Below are 17,811 nucleotides of genomic sequence, written 5' to 3'. Positions count from 1 at the left end.
TGTATCCATGGGTGGGATGTGCTACTGTTGATATGATACGCTTTTTTAAAAGAGGTAACTATTTGGGGAAAAAAAGGACTCTTCTCTACTTTCTGTGGGCTTGGGCACTGGCACTTGAATCACTGGTGTGGCAATTGAACATGATCTCCTTTGAGAATCAAATAATCATAGGTCATCTTTCTAGAGTATGTGTATGTTCACAAATTTAATATGAAGTTTCAGGGCTTCATTTACCCCCAAGCCAGCATTGTCCAATATAACTTTCTGTGACAATTAAAATGTTTTTTGTTGGCTCTGTCTAATACAGTAATCACTAGACACATAATAGCTGTTGAGCACTTCAGATGTGTCTGATGCAACTGAGGAACTAGATTTTTTACTTCATGTATTTAAATTAATTTGTATTTAAGATTAAATATCCACATATAGGTAGTGGCTGCCGGCTTAGGCTCTTTCATATGCCATAGGTTATAATCCCTATAAAAGAGGTTTTGTGAACGTCATTGTTAGGAATTTAATTTGTTCATTTCACTTCTGATTTTTGCAATCAAGCAATAGTTATTGTATCTTGCTTTTAAGTTAAATTTTAATAGTTGTTGTTGTCTCTATGTACCTTCTTCTTATTCAGGGAGATTTTAAGGCATTTTTCAATATTTGATCCTGTTTCTTTCATAATGGAATGTCCAGAATAGATTTGTCCTGGGCTTTTAAGCTTGTTCAGAGAATGTGAGGTGACTACCTGTTGCGTCGTGTGTTGTGGGCTCTCCAGCGTCACTTTGTCCTGCATTAGGAACACTCTGGTGATTTACAGCCACCTTTGCCCAAGTATTTTAAAAGTGCATTTCCCCTTTGGGAGACCGAGGCAGGCAGATCACCTGAGGTCAGGAGGAGTTCAAGATCAGCGTGGCCAACATGGTGAAACTCCGTCTCTACTAAATATAAAAATTAGCTAGGCGTGGTGGTGTACACCTGTAATTCCGGCTACTCAGAGGCTGAGGCAGGAGAATTGCTTGAACCTGGGAGGTAGAGATTGCAGTAAGCCAGGATCAGGCCACTGCACTCCAGCCTAGGTGACAAGAGTGAAACTGCATCTCAAAAAATAAAATAAAATAAAATAATTTAAAAATAGTGCATTTCTATACTCAAACATTGTTTAGCAACAAGCTGAAAAGTTTATAGGTGACCTCCATACCGTCTGATTTTATATTTCTCTGGCAGTGGTTCTCAACCCTGGATGCACATTAGAATCAGTTGGGAAACCCGTAAAAACCCTGCCCAGGCTCTAGCCCCAGAGACTTGTGATTTGAACAGAGTGGCTTCCAGGCTTCAGAGCATTTTTTAAAGCTTCTTAGTTGATTCCAGTATCCAGCCAAGCTTGAAAAGCCCTCATGTATGAGATAGTTAGTGGACCTGGGCTACCTGTGTTGAGGAAAATATTCTGAATTAGAGACTAATTGATAACCTTTTTCCCCCTCTTTCTAGTTGGAGCCCAGATTTCAAGTCTTCAGTAAATTAACTTCAAGCGAATGGGCCCTATTGTGCTCACACATTCAGAACCTGTTACCCAAGGAGTTCCCTAAAGGTCAGTCTCTGGGAAGAAAAATTAGTGGGTTTTTGTTTTTAATCTTTACTATCACTGGATTTATTGATAAACAAACACTGTTAATTACTTATGTGTAGACAGGGCTTTTTATATTGACTTGATTTATAGAGCTACCATTATAAATTTGATTACTGTACTATCATATTTAGGAAATAGAAAATGTGTCTTGAGAACTGTTTCTAATAGACTATTTAAAGGAGGATATATGTTATATGTATACCTATATGCTTATACACATTTAACATATCTTTGAAAGATATTCAAGAAATTAGTGATGACAGTTCTAGGGAGGGGAACTGGAGCCCTGTAGTGGGATATTTACTTTTACTATGTATTCTTTTCAGTATGGTTTTTTAAACCCCGTGCATATATTAAATTTCAAAAAAAAAAATTCTTAATGGCTAAAAATGCTTTTTTAGTTTTTTTTTTTTTCTTTTTTTTTTGAGACGGAGTCTCGCTCTGTCGCCCAGGCTGGAGTGCAGTGGCCGGATCTCAGCTCACTGCAAGCTCCGCCTCCCGGGTTCACGCCATTCTCCGGCCTCAGCCTCCCGAGTAGCTGGGACTACAGGCGCCCGCCACCTCGCCCGGCTAGTTTTTTGTATTTCTTAGTAGAGACGGGGTTTCACCGTGTTAGCCAGGATGGTCTCGATCTCCTGACCTCGTGATCCACCCGTCTCGGCCTCCCAAAGTGCTGGGATTACAGGCTTGAGCCACCGCGCCCGGCCCTGCTTTTTTAGTTTTATAAATAATGCTTGTAGTTTTTTCTACTTGGAAAAATAGAAAACAGCCTCACATTCCTTGAAACTGAGGGTCTCTACTTGTTATTTGATATACTATTTCTTGTGTTGGATGTGTTATTTAGGGCCTTACATCTGATTTTCCTCTCTTAAACTCATGTCCTGGGATTTTTTTGCTTTACATTTTCTTTCACCTTTTTATATTTTATTTTATTTTATTTTATTTTTTGAGACATAGTCTCGCTCTGTTGCCAGGCTGGAGCGCAGTGGTGCAATCTCAGCTCACTGCAACCTCTGCCTCCCAGGTTCAAGCGATTCTCCTGCCTCAGCCTCCTGAGTAGCTGGAATTACAGGCGCCCACCACCACGGCCAGCTAATTTTTATATTTTTAGTAGAGACGGGGTTTCAACATGTTGGCCATGATGGTCTCTTATCTCTTTTTTTTTTTTTTTCTTTTTTTTAAAATTATACTTTAAGTTCTAGGGTACATGTGCACAATGTGCAGGTTTGTTACATATGTATATATGTGCCATGCTGGTGTGCTGCACCCATAAACTCGTCATTTACATTAGGTATATCTCCTAATGCTATCCCTCCCCCCTCCCCCCTCCCCACAATAGGACCCAGTGTGTGATGTTCCCCTTCCTGTGTCCAAGTGATCTCATTGTTCAGTTCCCACCTATGAGTAAGAACATGCGGTATTTCGTTTTCTGTTCTTGCAATAGTTTGCTGAGAATGATGGTTTCCAGCTGCATCCATGTGCCTACAAAGGACACGAACTCATCCTGTTTTATGGCTGCATAGTATTCCATGGTGTATATGTGCCACATTTTCTTAAGCCAGTCTGACACTGATGGACATTTGGGTTGATTCCAAGTCTTTGCTATTGTGAATAGCGCCACAATAAACATATGTGTGCATGTATCTTTATAGCAGCATGATTTATAATCCTTTGGCTATATCCCCAGTAATGGGATGGCTGGGTCATATGGTATTTCTAGTTCTAGATCCTTGAGGAATCACCACACTGTTTTCCACAATGGTTGAACTAGTTTGCAGTCCCACCAACAGTGTAAAAGTGTTTCTATTTCTGCACATCCTCTCTAGCACCTGTTGTTTCCTGACTTTTTAATGATTGCCATTCTAACTGGTGTGAGATGGTATCTCATTGTGGTTTTGATTTGCATTTCTCTGATGGCCAGTGATGATGAGCATTTTTTCATGTGTCTGTTGACTGTATGAATGTCTTCTTTTGAGAAGTATCTGTTCATATCCTTTGCCCACTTTTTGATGGGGTTGTTTTTTTCTTGTAAATTTGATTGAGTTCTTTATAGGTTCTGGATATTAGCCCTTTGTCAGATGAGTAGATTGCAAAAATTTTCTCCCACTCTGTAGGTTGCCTGTTCACTCTGATGGTAGTTTCTTTTGCTGTGCAGAAGCTCTTTAGTTTAATTAGATCCCATTTGTCAATTTTGGCTTTTGTTGCCATTGCTTTTGGTGTTTTAGACATGAAGTCCTTGCCCATGTCATGCCCTTGCCCATGCCTATGTCCTTGCCCATGCCTATGTCCTTGCCCATGCCTATGTAGTTTCTTTTGCTGTGCAGAAGCTCTTTAGTCTAATTAGATCCCATTTGTCAATTTTGGCTTTTGTTGCCGTTGCTTTTGGTGTTTTAGACATGAAGTTTTTGCCCATGCCTATGTCCTGAATGGTATTTTTTAGATTTTCTTTTAGGGTTTTTATGGTTTTAGGTCTAACATTTAAGTCTCTAATCCATCTTGAATTCATTTTCGTATAAGGAGTTAGGAAAGGATCCAGTTTCAGCTTTCTACTTATGGCTAGCCAATTTTCCCAGCATCATTTATTAAATAGGGAATCCTTTCCCCATTTCTTGTTTCTCTCAGGTTTGTCAAAGATCAGATGGCTGTAGATGTGTGGTATTATTTCTGAGGGCTCTGTTCTGTTCCATTGGTCTGTATCTCTGTTTCGGTACCAGTACCATGCTGTTTTGGTTACTGTAGCCTTGTAGTATAGTTTGAAGTCAGGTAGCGTGATGCCTCCAGCTTTGTTCTTTTGACTTAGGATTGTCTTGGCAACGCGGGGTCTTTTTTGGTTCCATATGAACTTTGAAGCAGTTTTTTCTAATTCTGTGAAGAAAGTCATTGGTAGCTTAATGAGGATGGCATTGAATCTGTAAATTACCTTGGGCAGTATGGCCATTTTCACAATATTGATTCTTTCTATCCATGAGCATGGTATGTTTTTCCATTTGTTTATGTCCTCTTTTATTTCACTGAGCAGTGGTTTGTAGTTCTCCTTGAAGAGGTCCTTTACATTCCTTGTCAGTTGGATTCCTAGGTATTTTATTCTCTTTGAAGCTATTGTGAATCGGAGTTCATTCATGATTTGGCTCTCTGTTTGTTACTGGTGTATAAGAATGCTTGTGATTTTTGCACATTAATTTTGTATCCTGAGACTTTGCTGAAGTTGCTTATCAGCTTAAGGAGATTTTGGGCTGAGACAATGGGGTTTTCTAAATATACAATCATGTCATCTGCAAAGAGGGACAATTTGACTTCTTCTTTTCCTAACTGAATACCCTTGATTTCTTTCTCTTGCCTGATTGCCCTAGCCAGAACTTCCAACACTATGTTGAATAGGAGTGGTGAGAGAGGGCATCCCTGTCTTGTGCCAGTTTTCAAAGGGAATGCTTCCAGTTTTTGCCCATTCAGTATGATATTGGCTGTGGGTTTGTCATAAATAGCTCTTATGATTTTGAGATACGTTCCATCAATACTGAATTTATGGAGTTTTTAGCATGAAGAGCTGTTGAATTTTGTCAAAGGCCTTTTCTGCATCTATTGAGATAATCATGTGGTTTTTGTCTTTGGTTCTGTTTATATGCTGGATTACATTTATTGATTTGCATATGTTGAACCAGCCTTTCATCCCAGTGATGAAGGCCACTTGATCATGGTGGATAAGTTTTTTGATGTGGTGCTGGATTCGGTTTGCCAGTATTTTATGAAGGATTTTTGCATCAATGTTCATCAGGGATATTGGTCTAAAATTCTCTTTTTTTGTTGTATCTCTGTCTGGCTTTGATATCAGGATGATGTTGGCCTCGTAAAATGAGTTAGGGAGGATTCCCTGTTTTTCTATTGATTGGAATAGTTTCAGAAGGAATAGTACCAGCTCCTCCTTGTACCTCTGGTAGAATTCGACTGTGAATCCATCTGGTCCTGGACTTTTTTTGGTTGGTAGGCTATTAATTATTGCCTCAATTTCAGAGCCTGCTATTGGTCTATTCAGGGATTCAACTTCTTCCTGGTTTAGTCTTGGGAGAGTGTAAGTGTCCAGGAAATTATCCATTTCTTCTAGATTTTCTAGTTTATTTGCGTAGAGGTGTTTATAGTATTCTCTGATGGTAGTTTATATTTCTGTGGGGTTTGTGGTGATATCCCCTTTATCATTTTTTATTGCATCTATTTGATTCTTCTCTCTTTTCTTCTTTATTAGTCTTGCTAGTGGTCTATCAATTTTGTTGATCTTTTCAAAAAATAAGCTCCTGGATTCATTGATTTTTTGAAAAGTTTTTTGTGTCTCTATTTCCTTCAGTTCTGCTCTGATCTTAGTTATTTCTTGCCTTCTGCTAGCTTTTGAATGTGTTTGCTCTTGCTTCTCTAGTTCTTTTAATTGTGATGCTAGGGTGTCAATTTTAGATCTTTCCTGCTTTCTCTTGTGGGCATTTAGTGCTGTAAATTTCCCTCTACACGCTGCTTTAAATGTGTCCCAGGGATTCTGGTATGTTGTATCTTTGTTCTCATTGGTTTCAAAGAATATCTTTATTTCTGCCTTCATTTTGTTATGTACCCAGTAGTCATTCAGGAGCAGGTTGTTCAGTTTCTATGTAGTTGAGCGGTTTTGATTGAGTTTCTTAGTCCTGAGTTCTAGTTTGATTGCACTGTGGTCTGAGAGACAGTTTGTTGTAATTTCTGTTCTTTTATATTTGCTGAGGAGTGCTTTACTTCCAACTATGTGGTCAATTTTGGAATACATGTGATGTGGTGCTGAGAAGAATGTACATTCTGTTGATTTGGGGTGGAGAGTTCTATAGATGTCTATTAGGTCCGCTTGGTGCAGAGTTGAGTTCAATTCCTGGGTATCCTTGTTACTTTCTGTCTCGTTGATCTGTCTGATGTTGACAGTGGGGTATTGAAGTCTCCCATTATTATTGTATGGGAGTCTAAGTCTCTTTGTAAGTCTCTAAGGACTTGCTTTATGAATCTGGGTGCTCCTGTATTGAGTGCATATATATTTAGGATAGTTAGCTCTTCCTGATGAATTCATCCCTTTACCATTATGTAATGGCCTTCTTTGCCTCTTTTGATCTTTGATGGTTTAAAGTCTGTTTTATCAGAGACTAGGATTGCAACCCCTGCTTTTTTTTTGTTTTCCATTTGCTTGATAGATCTTCCTCCATCCCTTTATTTTGAGCCTGTGTGTGTCTCTGCATGTGAGATGGGTCTCCTGAATACAGGAAACTGATGGGTCTTGACTCTTTATCCAATTTGCCAATCTGTGTCTTTTAATTGGACCATTTAGTCCATTTACATTTAAGGTTAATATTGTTATGTGTGAACTTGATCCTGCCATTATGATATTAACTGGTTATGTTGCTCGTTAGTTGATGCAGTTTCTTCCTAGCCTCGATGGTCTTTACATTTTGGCATGTTTTTGCAATGGCTGGTACCGGTTGTTCCTTTCCATGTTTAGTGCTTCCTTCAGGGTCTCTTGTAGGGCAGGCCTGGTGGTGACAAAATCTCTAAGCATTTGCTTGTCTGTAAAGGATTTTATTTCTCCTTCACTTATGAAGCTTAGTTGGGCTGGATATGAAATTCTGGGTTGAAAATTCTTTAAGAATGTTGAATATTGGCCCCCACTCTCTTCTGGCTTGGAGAGTTTCTACTGAGAGATCTGCTGTTAGTCTGATGGGCTTTCCTTTGTGTGTAACCCGACCTTTCTCTCTGGCTGCCCTTAATATTTTTTCCTTCATTTCAACTTTGGTGAATCTGGCAATTATGTGTCTTGGAGTTGCTGTTCTCGAGGAGTAGCTTTGTGGTGTTCTCTGTATTTCCTGAATTTGAATGTTGACCTGCCTTACTAGGTTGGGGAAGTTCTCCTGGATGATATCCTGAAGAGTGTTTTCCAACTTGGTTCCATTTTCCCTGTCATTTTCAGGCACACCAATCAGATGTAGATTTGGTCTTTTCACATAATCCCATATTTCTTGGAGGCTCTGTTCATTTCTTTTTCCTCTTTTTTCTCTAGACTTCTTGCTTCATTTCATTCATTTGATCTTCAGTCACTGATATTCTTTTTTCCAGATGATCGAGTCGGTTACTGAAGCTTGTGCATTTGTCACATAGTTCTCATGTTATGGTTTTCATCTCTATCAGTTCTTTTAAGGACTTCTCTACATTGGTTATTCTACTTAGCCATTCGTCAAATCTTTTTTCAAGGTTTTTAGTTTCTTTGCGCTGGTTATGTAGTTCCTCCTTTAGCTCTGAGAAGTTTGATCGACTGAAGCCTTCTTCTCTCGACTCGTCAAAGTCATTCTCCGTCCAGCTTTGTTCCGTTGCTCGTGATAAGCTGCGTTCCTTTGGAGGGGGAGATGCACTCTGATTTTTTGAATTTCCAGCTTTTCTGCACTGCTTTTTCCCCATCTTTGTGGTTTTATCTGCTTTTGGTGTTTGATGATGGTGACATACTGATGGGATTTTGGTGTGGGTGTCTTTTCTGTTTGTTTTCCTTCTAACAATCAGGACCTTCAGCTGTAGGTCTGTTGGAGTTTGCTTGAGGTCCACTCCAGACCTGTTTGCCTGGGTATCAGCAGCGGAGGCTGCAGAAGATAGAATATTGCTGAACAGCGAGTGTTGCTGTCTGATTCTTGCTCTAGAAGCTTCGTCTCAGGGGTGTACCCCGCTGTGTGAGGTGTGAAGTGTTGGTCTGCACCTAGTAGGGGATGTCTCCCAGTTAGGCTAATCAGGGGTCAGGGACCCACTTGAGCAGGCAGTCTGTCCATTCTTAGATCTCAACCTCCATGCTGGGAGATCCACTGCTCTCTTCAAAGCTGTCAGACGGGGGCATTTACCTCTGCGGAGGTTTCTGCTGCTTTTTGTTTAGCTATGCCCTGTCCCCAGAGGAGGAGTCTAGAGAGGCAGGCTGGACTCTTTGAGCTGTGGTGGGCCCCACCCAATTCGAGCTTCCTGATGGCTTTGTTTACCTACTTAAGCCTCAGCAATAGCGGGCGCCCCTCCCCCAGCCTCGCTGCTGCCTTGTGGTTAGATCTCAGACTGCTGTGTTAGCAATGAGGGAGGCTCCTTGGGCATGGGACCCTCCGGGCCACGTGTGGGATATAATCTCCTGGTGTGCCATATGCTAAGACCCTTGGTAAAGCACAGTATTAGGGTGGGAGTTACCCGATTTTCCAGGTATTGTGTGTCTCAATTTCTTTTGGCTAGGAAAGAGAATTCCCTTCCCCCTTGCGCTTCCTAGGTGAGGCAATGCCTCACTCTGCTTCAACTCTCACTGGTCGGGCTGCACCAGCGGACCAGCACCAATTGTCCGACACGACCCAGTGAGATGAACCCGGTACCTCAGTTGAAAATGCAGAAGTCACCCATCTTCTGTGTCACTCACACTGGGAGCTGGAGGCTGTTTCTGTTCCTATTCGGCCATCTTAGGCACGCCCGGTCTCTTATCTCTTGACCTCATGATCTGTCCGCCTCGGCCTCCCAAAGTGCTAGGATTACAGGCATGAGCCACCGTGCCCGGCCTCTTTCACCCTTTTATTTCACCATGTTCCAGTTTGTCTCTTTTTATCTTTTGCACTAATTCTTATTCCTTCAATTTATTTCCAGCTTAATTAATGGCACTACTGTTGTTCATATCACCCAACCTGGAATTCTGAGTCCTCTTGATCTCTTTTTCCTTTGATCCTGAAGGATATCTACTTCCTAGATTGTTACCCCTGTGTCAGTGGCATTACTTGTAATCTTTCATACCGCTGTGCCTCACCCTTACCTCCACTGGCTCTGCCTTTATGGCTGAAAGCATCATTAAGATACCTCTATCCCACATATCACACTATATTTAGAAATATTTTCTCAACATACATAACCCTCCTACTTAACAGTTTATTGTTAGTCTAAGATGTAAGGCCTTTTAGGCTCTTCCTGTGACTGGCTTTTCTTCGCGAGCTTCATCTCCAGCTTTTCTCCACATTCACCCTTTGTTCCAACTATGCAGAACTACTTGGCCAACCCAGCAGCGTATCTTGGGCTTTCTTGTCTGTGTACACAGTTTATTTGCTGGAAATAAGTTCTAGTCCATTGTCAGCTGAATGAACTTCTCTTCAATTTCTAAGGCTTAGTTCAGATGTTACTTTCTCTATTGATAGTTAACTGCCTTTTCCCTGTGTTCTCCATAGCACTTTGTTTCTTTATTTATTATTCATTGTAATACTTATCACATTGCTTCTATTATATTTTTTCACTTAACCATGAGCCCCTACAAGGTAGCATGTGATTGATTTATCTTTCCATCACTAGTGTCTAGCATAGTACTTGCATGTAAAAAGTGTTATTAAATGAATAAGAAAGTAAATGTTAACATATACAATTTTTGAACTCTGAGTTTATAACCATGTGAGGTCACTAATTCAGTGTTTTTAAAGTTTAGTAAAAGCTAACCTGAGTTTTACATTTCTGAGGAAAGAGTTTAATACGTTACTTTTTAGTAACTTATTAATCAATTATGAGAAAAATGTTCACCTATTTGAAAAAGCTTTTTTTTTTTTTTTTGAGACAGAGTCTTGCTCTGTTGCCCAGCCTGAAGTGCGGTGGTGCAATCTTGGCTCACTGCAACCTCCTCCCCCCAGGTTCAAGTGATTCTCATGTTTTAACCTCCTGAATAACTGGGATTACAGGCGTGTGCCACCACAACTAGCTAATTTTTTTTTTTTTTTTTTTTTTTTTTTTTCAGACTGAGTCTTGCTTTGTCACCCAGGCTGGAGTGCAGTGATGCGATCTGGGCTCACTGCATCCTCTGCCTCCTGGGTTGAAGCAATTCTCGTGTCTCAGCCTCCTGAGTAGCTGGGAATACAGGCGTGTGCCTCATGCCTGGCTAATTTTTGTATTTTTAGTAGAGACAGGGTTTCATTATGTGGGCCAGACTGGTCTCGAACTCCTGACCTCAGGCGATCCGCCCGCCTTGACCTCCCAGAGTGCTAGGAATACAGGGGTGAGGCACTGCACCCAGCCTAATTTTTAGTAGAATTGGGGTTTCACCATGTTGGCCAGGATGGTCTCGAACTCCTCACCTCAAGTGATCTGCCCACCTCAGCCTCCCAAAGTGTGGAGATTACAGGTGTGAGCCCCCACACCTGGCCAAGAGCTGGGTTTTTAAACAGTGCTGTTAGATGATTCAGAATACTTTTCATGCAAATCACTTATACATAAGTACATGACAATTAGACTGTTATTTAAAGTAGAAAACAGAGTAAGCTTTTATCAGCATAACCACAGTTTTATGTTCTCGAAAGTAATAATGCTGTATTTATTTAACATATATTGTTTTGATATTTTGCTTATTCTCTCTTCATTGCATATCCATTTGAATGTGGACATTTATTTGCCTTTTGTTATTCCTTAGTTTGGATGTAAGGATCATGGTAGAAATTTGCTATAGTTTCCAAGTTTATGTTCCTGATAGAGTCTTTAATATACATTTAAAGTTGATGCTGTGCTAAATTATTTTTTTTAAATTACTTTTGTTTTTTTTTTTGAGATGAAGTCTTGCTCTGTCGCCCAGGCTGGAGTGCAGTGATGCAGCCTCGGCTCACTGCAACGTCCACTTCCCAGGTTCAAGCAATTCTCTGCCTCAGCCTCCTGAGTAGCTGGGATTACAGGCGCTTGCCACCACACCTGGCTAATTTGTGTGTGTGTGTGTGTGTGTGTGTTTTTAGTAGAGATGGGGTTTCACCATCTTGGCCATTCTGGTCTTGAACTCTTGACCTTGTGATCTGCCTGCCTCAGCCTCCCAAAGTGCTGGAATTACAGGCTTGAGCCACCGTAGCTGGCCTATTTTTTAAACAATAGTTGTAAGTCTATAGATGTTGGTGGTCTAGAATTTCTCAGGTTTTCAAATAGGAAAATCTAGAAATTGAAATAAAAAATAGAGATTTAGAAATGTAAGTTCTCTAGGTGTACCTACTCTAAATTTATCAACAGTAGGTGAGGAAAAGGATTTCATTCAAAATGACCAAGTAAAAGCATTTGTATTCTATTCTTCTTCCTAATGTTAACTGAATATAACAAAAAGAATAAAGAATAACGAAGAAATCTTTTAACTTAAGTGAAATGAGGAGAAAACAGTAATCCCAAGCCTCAGATCATGAGAAGAGCTGCCAAACATTGTGAACATTGAAGCAAATTGAGAAGTGTGCAAATATCTACAGATTTTAAACACAGCAGAGCTCTCACATGGTAGGTAGTAAGGGGACTACAAAGTCTCAGGCAAGGCAAAGCTGCAGGGAAAGACACAGATGTATCTTTTTTTTTTTTTTGGCAGAAAAGAGTGGCAAGAAGCAGCAGAGTAGAGGAGGTAGTATATAGAGCCATCTCCTTGGTCTCAGTTGGTGGAAAGCAGCTGAAGAGTAGTAAATACTGAATCACAATGCAGACATATGAGAGCTTAACACTCTCCCCTTCTCTAATTCTGCTCCCCAACCCTACTGGCTTCATTACAGTTCTTCAGCCATGTGAGGCACAATCTTACTTCAAGCCTTTCGGTTTTAATTGTTCCTTAGCCTGGAATTTTATTCCCCTAGAAATTCTTAGGGATTGCTCCCTCATTCACTCAGGTTTCTGTTCTGGTGTGAATCCCTCAGAGAAACGTTCCTTGACCATGCAGACTGAAACAGCAACCCTAGGAACATTATATTTTCAAAGCTCACTGAATTTTTTTCATAACCATCAGACATAATTGATTTCTTTGTTTATTTTTTTCTCTCTCTCATGAAAATCTAAACTCCAAAAGGACACAGACTTTAGCAGGCTTCTGTTCTTCCTCTGCATTCTTAGCATCTAAAACGTTGCCGGACACATAGTGGTTGCTTAATAAATATTTGTTGAATAAATTATTCAGCAAACAGTAGACAACACAGAGTTCCTGTGCCCAGTATAAACTGGGAGATCTATATGAGAGGCTTAAGAGACATTATCAGCCAATAGCAATAAGTGGTCTTTATTTTGAACCTGATTCATATAAAATATCTATAAAAATCAACTATGACATTTATGAGATTTTGAACTCATCAAATATTGGATATTGGATATTGGATATTAACCAAATGATGGTTACTAGTTTTAGTGACCTTTAAAATACTTTTTTTTTTTTTTTTTTGAGACGGAGTCTCGCTCTGTCACCCAGGCTGGAGTACAGTGGCCGGATCTCAGCTCACTGCAAGCTCTGTCTCCCAGGTTTATGCCATTCTCCTGCCTCAGCCTCCCGAGTAGCTGGGACTACAGGCGCCCGCCACCTCACCCGGCTAGTTTTTTTGTATTTTTAGTAGAGACGGGGTTTCACCGTGTTAGCCAGGATGGTCTCGATCTCCTGACCTCGTGATCCGCCCGTCTCGGCCTCCCAAAGTGCTGGGATTACAGGCTTGAGCCACCGCGCCCGGCCTAAAATACTTTTTAACAAGTATTTTAAACCCTTCAATATACTTTAAAAAGTATTTAGTAATACCTTTTTTAGAGTCCTTTTTTTTGGAGATTCTTATACACATGCGCGCGCGCACACACACACACTTTATAACAGATTATATAATGCCTGAATTTTGATTCAAAATAAGTTTAAATTTCTGACTGTTAAAGAATAACTTAAAAATATATATATATGTAATAGAGGATGTTGATTGTAATGCTACATTTAGATCCCATGAATACATTCCAAAGCCTGATATATTATTTTATTTAAAACTGTCAATGCTTATAATGCCATCCTTTGTAACTCTTTAAACTCAGGTTGAAATATCAACCTAAAAATAGTAAAGATTCTGACTTATGTGAGGGATTGCATACAAAAAAAAATTTGAAGGCCATTTTTCTAAATTACCTTTAGATAGTTTCTGTTTCCAGGGTTACTCTCTGCTGTACCTTCCAGGAAAGATTAGTTGTACTGTTATTGATGTGAACTGAAGGTCTGTCCCAATTTGACTTTTTAATGCCTGGAGAGAAATGAATGTAGTGCTCAAAGATTATGCAGTTGCCACTTAAAATACTCTAGAACCATCATAGACTTCAGAGATGCATTTATGCTTCCCTAAAAACAAAAAGTAGAGTTTCCATAAGCAAAATGTCTAGTGAGTTCTCCTGTTTTCTGCTTTTTCATTCTGTAATCTAATGCAGGTTCCCTAATCACTGAAAGGAGGTGAACAGTTTTTCTTCCCCATTATATAATTTTATATTATATAATGGTGGTTCATACATAATAAATACTTTCAAATTATTAATTAGGCTTTTCTTATGTTTATCATGGTGTTCTGCGGAATCTGTAGATTCTTCTGGATTAGGTGATTTATGTGCCTAGTTTGAAATAAATTTCAATTAAATAGTGTATTCTTAAAATGACATTCTGTTGTGTATAGTTTTTTAGTTGTAAAGTCATATTTTTAATGCATTAAAATTAATTTGTAAATGAATATTTCGTGGTGTACACCTGAAAGATAATAAGGGTTTTTTTTTTTTTGGTTGAAAATAAAAAGTGCTTATGTATGTGTAGCACTATGAGTCAGTCAGGATTTAGTTGCAGAGAATAGAATCTGTTCTAGCAGTTTACGCAGGAAAATACTTATTACATGGCATTAGTGGCTTACAAAATCATGAAGGAGAGGAAAGGGCAGACAAAACAGATTTTGGACTCATGGTTAAATTTAAAAACATCTCCCAGTGGTATACCTCAACACTGGTTTCTAAGGGAGCTGCGGCTGTCGGTGTGGATCAGGAGACTGTTGTAGGGTGGCAAACTATGGCCTTCAGGCAAAATCTGGCCTATCACCTGCTTGTCTATGTCTTACAGACTAAGAATGGTTGTTATATTTTTAAATATTTGAAAAAATCAAAGGAAAAATAATGTTTTATGACACTTAAAAATTAATAAATTCACAATGGGCACAGTGGTGGGCACCTGTAGTGTAGTCTTAGCTACTTGGGAGGCCAAGGTGGGAGGAGAATTGCTTTAGGCCAGGCATTTGAGAATATCCTGGACAACATAGCAAAATACTTTCTCAAATTAAAAATGAAAAAAATGTGAAATTCAAATGTCAGCGTTTATTTGAACACAGCAGTACATGCTCACTTACCTATTATATATGGCTGCTTTCACACTACAGTGGCAATGGTAAGTAGTTGTAACAAAAACCGCATGGCAAAATATTTGGTATCTGACCCTTAACTGAGAAAGTTCTCAACCCCTGCTCTAGAACACATAGTTCAGTGCCATTGCAAAAAGCTGCGTCTACTGCTGCTTGCTCCAGTCATACTATAACTATTATGACCAGGCAAATAGATGTGACATGCACTGCCTCCCAGCAGCCAGCAGGATAATTACTGGGTACTGGGATCTCTGTCCAACACTTCAGCTAAAAAATGTATGTATATCATGGACAGTGTGGTCTCTGCTTCACTTCTCCTTTTCAAAGCTTAGGCAAGGCCATGTGCGGTGGCTCACACCTGTAATCCCAGCACTTTGGGAGGCCAAGGCAGGTGGATATCTTGAGCTCAAGAGTTCAAGACCAGCCTGGGCAACAGAGCAAAACTCTGTCTCTGCAAAAAATACAAAAATTAGCTGGACATGGTGATATGCACCTGTAGTACCACCTACTCAGGAGACTGAGGCAGGATGATTGCCTGAGTCTGGAAGGTTGAGGATGAAGTGAGCCATGGTCGTGTCACTGTACTCCAGTGCGAGTTACAGTGAGACACTATTTGAAAAAAAAAAAAAAGCTGGGGCAAGTAAGTTTGATTGGCTGAACCTAAATTGCAACGAGAACTATTTGCAAAGGAGTCTGTGTAAACCTTGCTTACTTTGTTTTATAGCCTCTGTAATACGTGAAAGCCCATTACAGGAGCAAGGTATGATGGATCTTGAGCTGCAGTCCCTACCACATTTATCATATACTGGCTGTAAGAATGTGGAACATACTCTTTGTTTATTAAAATGATTAATTTTTTTTCTGAATTCCAATTCAAAGTCATTGGTTGGTTTTGCAGTAACCAATGCCAATCATGTCATAACTAAACATTGATTGCCTTCCATGTGGTAGTCATATCACATGTATTCTGACTGTCTTTTCTTACAGCATTGTAAAGCCAGTATCATACTCATCTCCATTTACTATTAAGGAAAATGTAGCTTAGGGTAGTTTGATTTACTTTTCCTGAGGTCACATAGATAGTGAATGGAGGAACAGAATTTGAAATTCGTATCTGCCTGACTGCAGAACTTTTTTACTGCCAGCTATTCTTGCTAGTCTATTGCTTGTCCCTGTAATGCAGCATTTTTGTGAATCAAACCAGAATTTTTTTAATCACATATTGAGGTTGTTTAAACATTGTTTCTTAGTTTCATTGCCTTTACAGAAATTTCAATCTGTCTTTATTTCTTCTTCGGTAAAAGGAAACTAATCAATTTTGTATTCTGTTTTTGCATAATGATTCATAGTTTAATGCAAAAGGTCTCTGCGAATGTGTAATATCATGCACAAAATATATTGCTTAGACAAAAGACTGTAGACATTTTAGTATTGATAATATTATGCATTTATGTTTTATGAGGAATACATGTATAAGCTTCAAGCACAATATTCACTGGAGGGAATAAAAATTTGCTCTTAGCACCCTGACAAGGAATAGAGACATTGCTTTTAAAGTAGTAGAATATGATAAATCAGGCCAATCAGGTAAGGAATCAGGGATACACTTTCTGTGAGAATATTTTGGTGAAAAAATATTTTTACTTCACATCATTAGTCACAATATCTGAACTTTTTGAAGTAGTCTAAGTATTTTCAAGGCAAGGCCTTTGGGGAAAAAATAAAAGTATAAAATCAGTGTTTACAGAGGAAAAGAGAAGTAAAGAAGAGGAGAAAAGAAGATAAAAATATAAGCTGCTGAAGCACTAGTGTGGCCTAAGCAAAGTGCTGATGTACTGACAAATTTATAACAACCAGCTAGCCAGGAAAAAAAAAAAAAGCCCCAATTTTTAGTGTTTGCTGATTGCGTGGTGCAAATATTCTCACTTTGGCTAGTCCCAAGCTATTTGTAGTTTGACAGCTGGATGTCCAAAATTTCTGAAAACTTAGCCATCGGCTCTCATGAGCTGGTACAAGCTGGATCTAACACACCACTATTTAGTTTAGCTTCAGCAGAAGGTAAGAACAGTAGACGAAGGCAGAAATATTTTGCATTTACATTTTAGTGGATATGCAAGATTATGGAACCTGTCTTTTTTAAATCAAAAGTCACAATATGGAAGTATATTATTTTATTCACAGAAGAATAAGGTTAATAGTTAAGTACTCGTGATATTGGAGTTTTTTTCTAAGGTTATTATCTCATTTTCTCATTAATAAAAGAATTGCTCAGAACTCATTAAATGACATAATACATTGCTGTGTTTAATTGCTAATAGTCACAATCATAGTTTACTATAATCTGGAACTTCTGGGCTTAAACAGTCCTCTCACCTTGGCCTTCCAAAGTGCTGGGATTACAGGCACGAGCCACCATGACTACCTCAACAGTAATTTTTTATTTGTATTTGCCTTTGGCAGATTCTGCCAAGAAATTATTTCCTTAATATTCTAAATATTATTCTGTATTTAACATTGAGGCATTGTGTTATGATTATGGCTGATTTGAATTAAAGATAGTGGGAGCTCCTCACAGGAAAAGAAAATGTAGTTTCATGTATGTAACATTTCCCCTGTGTGTCAGATGTATCTAGAGATACTAAGAATTCTTTGCCAAGATGCTGCTCGTGAGTCATATTTCTTGTCACCAGTCTGGTTACACCCTTGGTGGAAGATACACAAAGTAAACATGGGTTTTGTGGGTTTTTTTTTTTTTTAAGTTATTCGGGACAAAAATACTTGATCATTTTGTCCAAATGTTTTAAGGAAGAACAAATAGTACTATCTTTAGTAGGAACAACTAGAAAATAAAATTGCCATTGCTTTCATAAGTAAAGTTACTTCCTAAAGACAAAGAGCTTCCACTTAATAAAAGAGTACTGGATTTGGAGTTACATGTCTTGAATTCAAATTTTAGCTAATACTAGTTGTTGGATCTTTTTGGCAAGCTGCTTAAACTCTGAGCTTCCATTTTTTTAAATGTGTAAAGTAGGC

General features: G+C 39.0%; 1 protein-coding gene across 11 annotated transcripts in view; it reads left to right on the top strand.

The window, feature by feature from the left end:
• Window positions 1-17,811, top strand: part of WDFY3 (WD repeat and FYVE domain containing 3) — a 309,091-nt gene that overhangs the window by 70,845 nt on the left and 220,435 nt on the right. For 8 of the 11 annotated variants that reach the window (XM_031664581.1, XM_031664584.1, XM_031664580.1 and 5 more), the window contains one exon: window positions 1,483-1,582. The exons of the other annotated variants lie outside the window; for them this stretch is intronic. The gene's annotated coding sequence lies outside the window, so the exon portion shown is untranslated. The remainder of the gene's footprint in view (window positions 1-1,482; window positions 1,583-17,811) is intronic. 11 annotated transcript variants of the gene reach the window in all.

The sequence above is a fragment of the Papio anubis genome, chromosome 3 (genome assembly GCF_008728515.1).
Source record: "Papio anubis isolate 15944 chromosome 3, Panubis1.0, whole genome shotgun sequence".
NCBI lineage: Eukaryota > Metazoa > Chordata > Mammalia > Primates > Cercopithecidae > Papio > Papio anubis.
The sequence above is the reverse complement of the archived record's forward strand: the minus strand, read 5'-3'. Positions and strand labels throughout refer to the sequence as shown.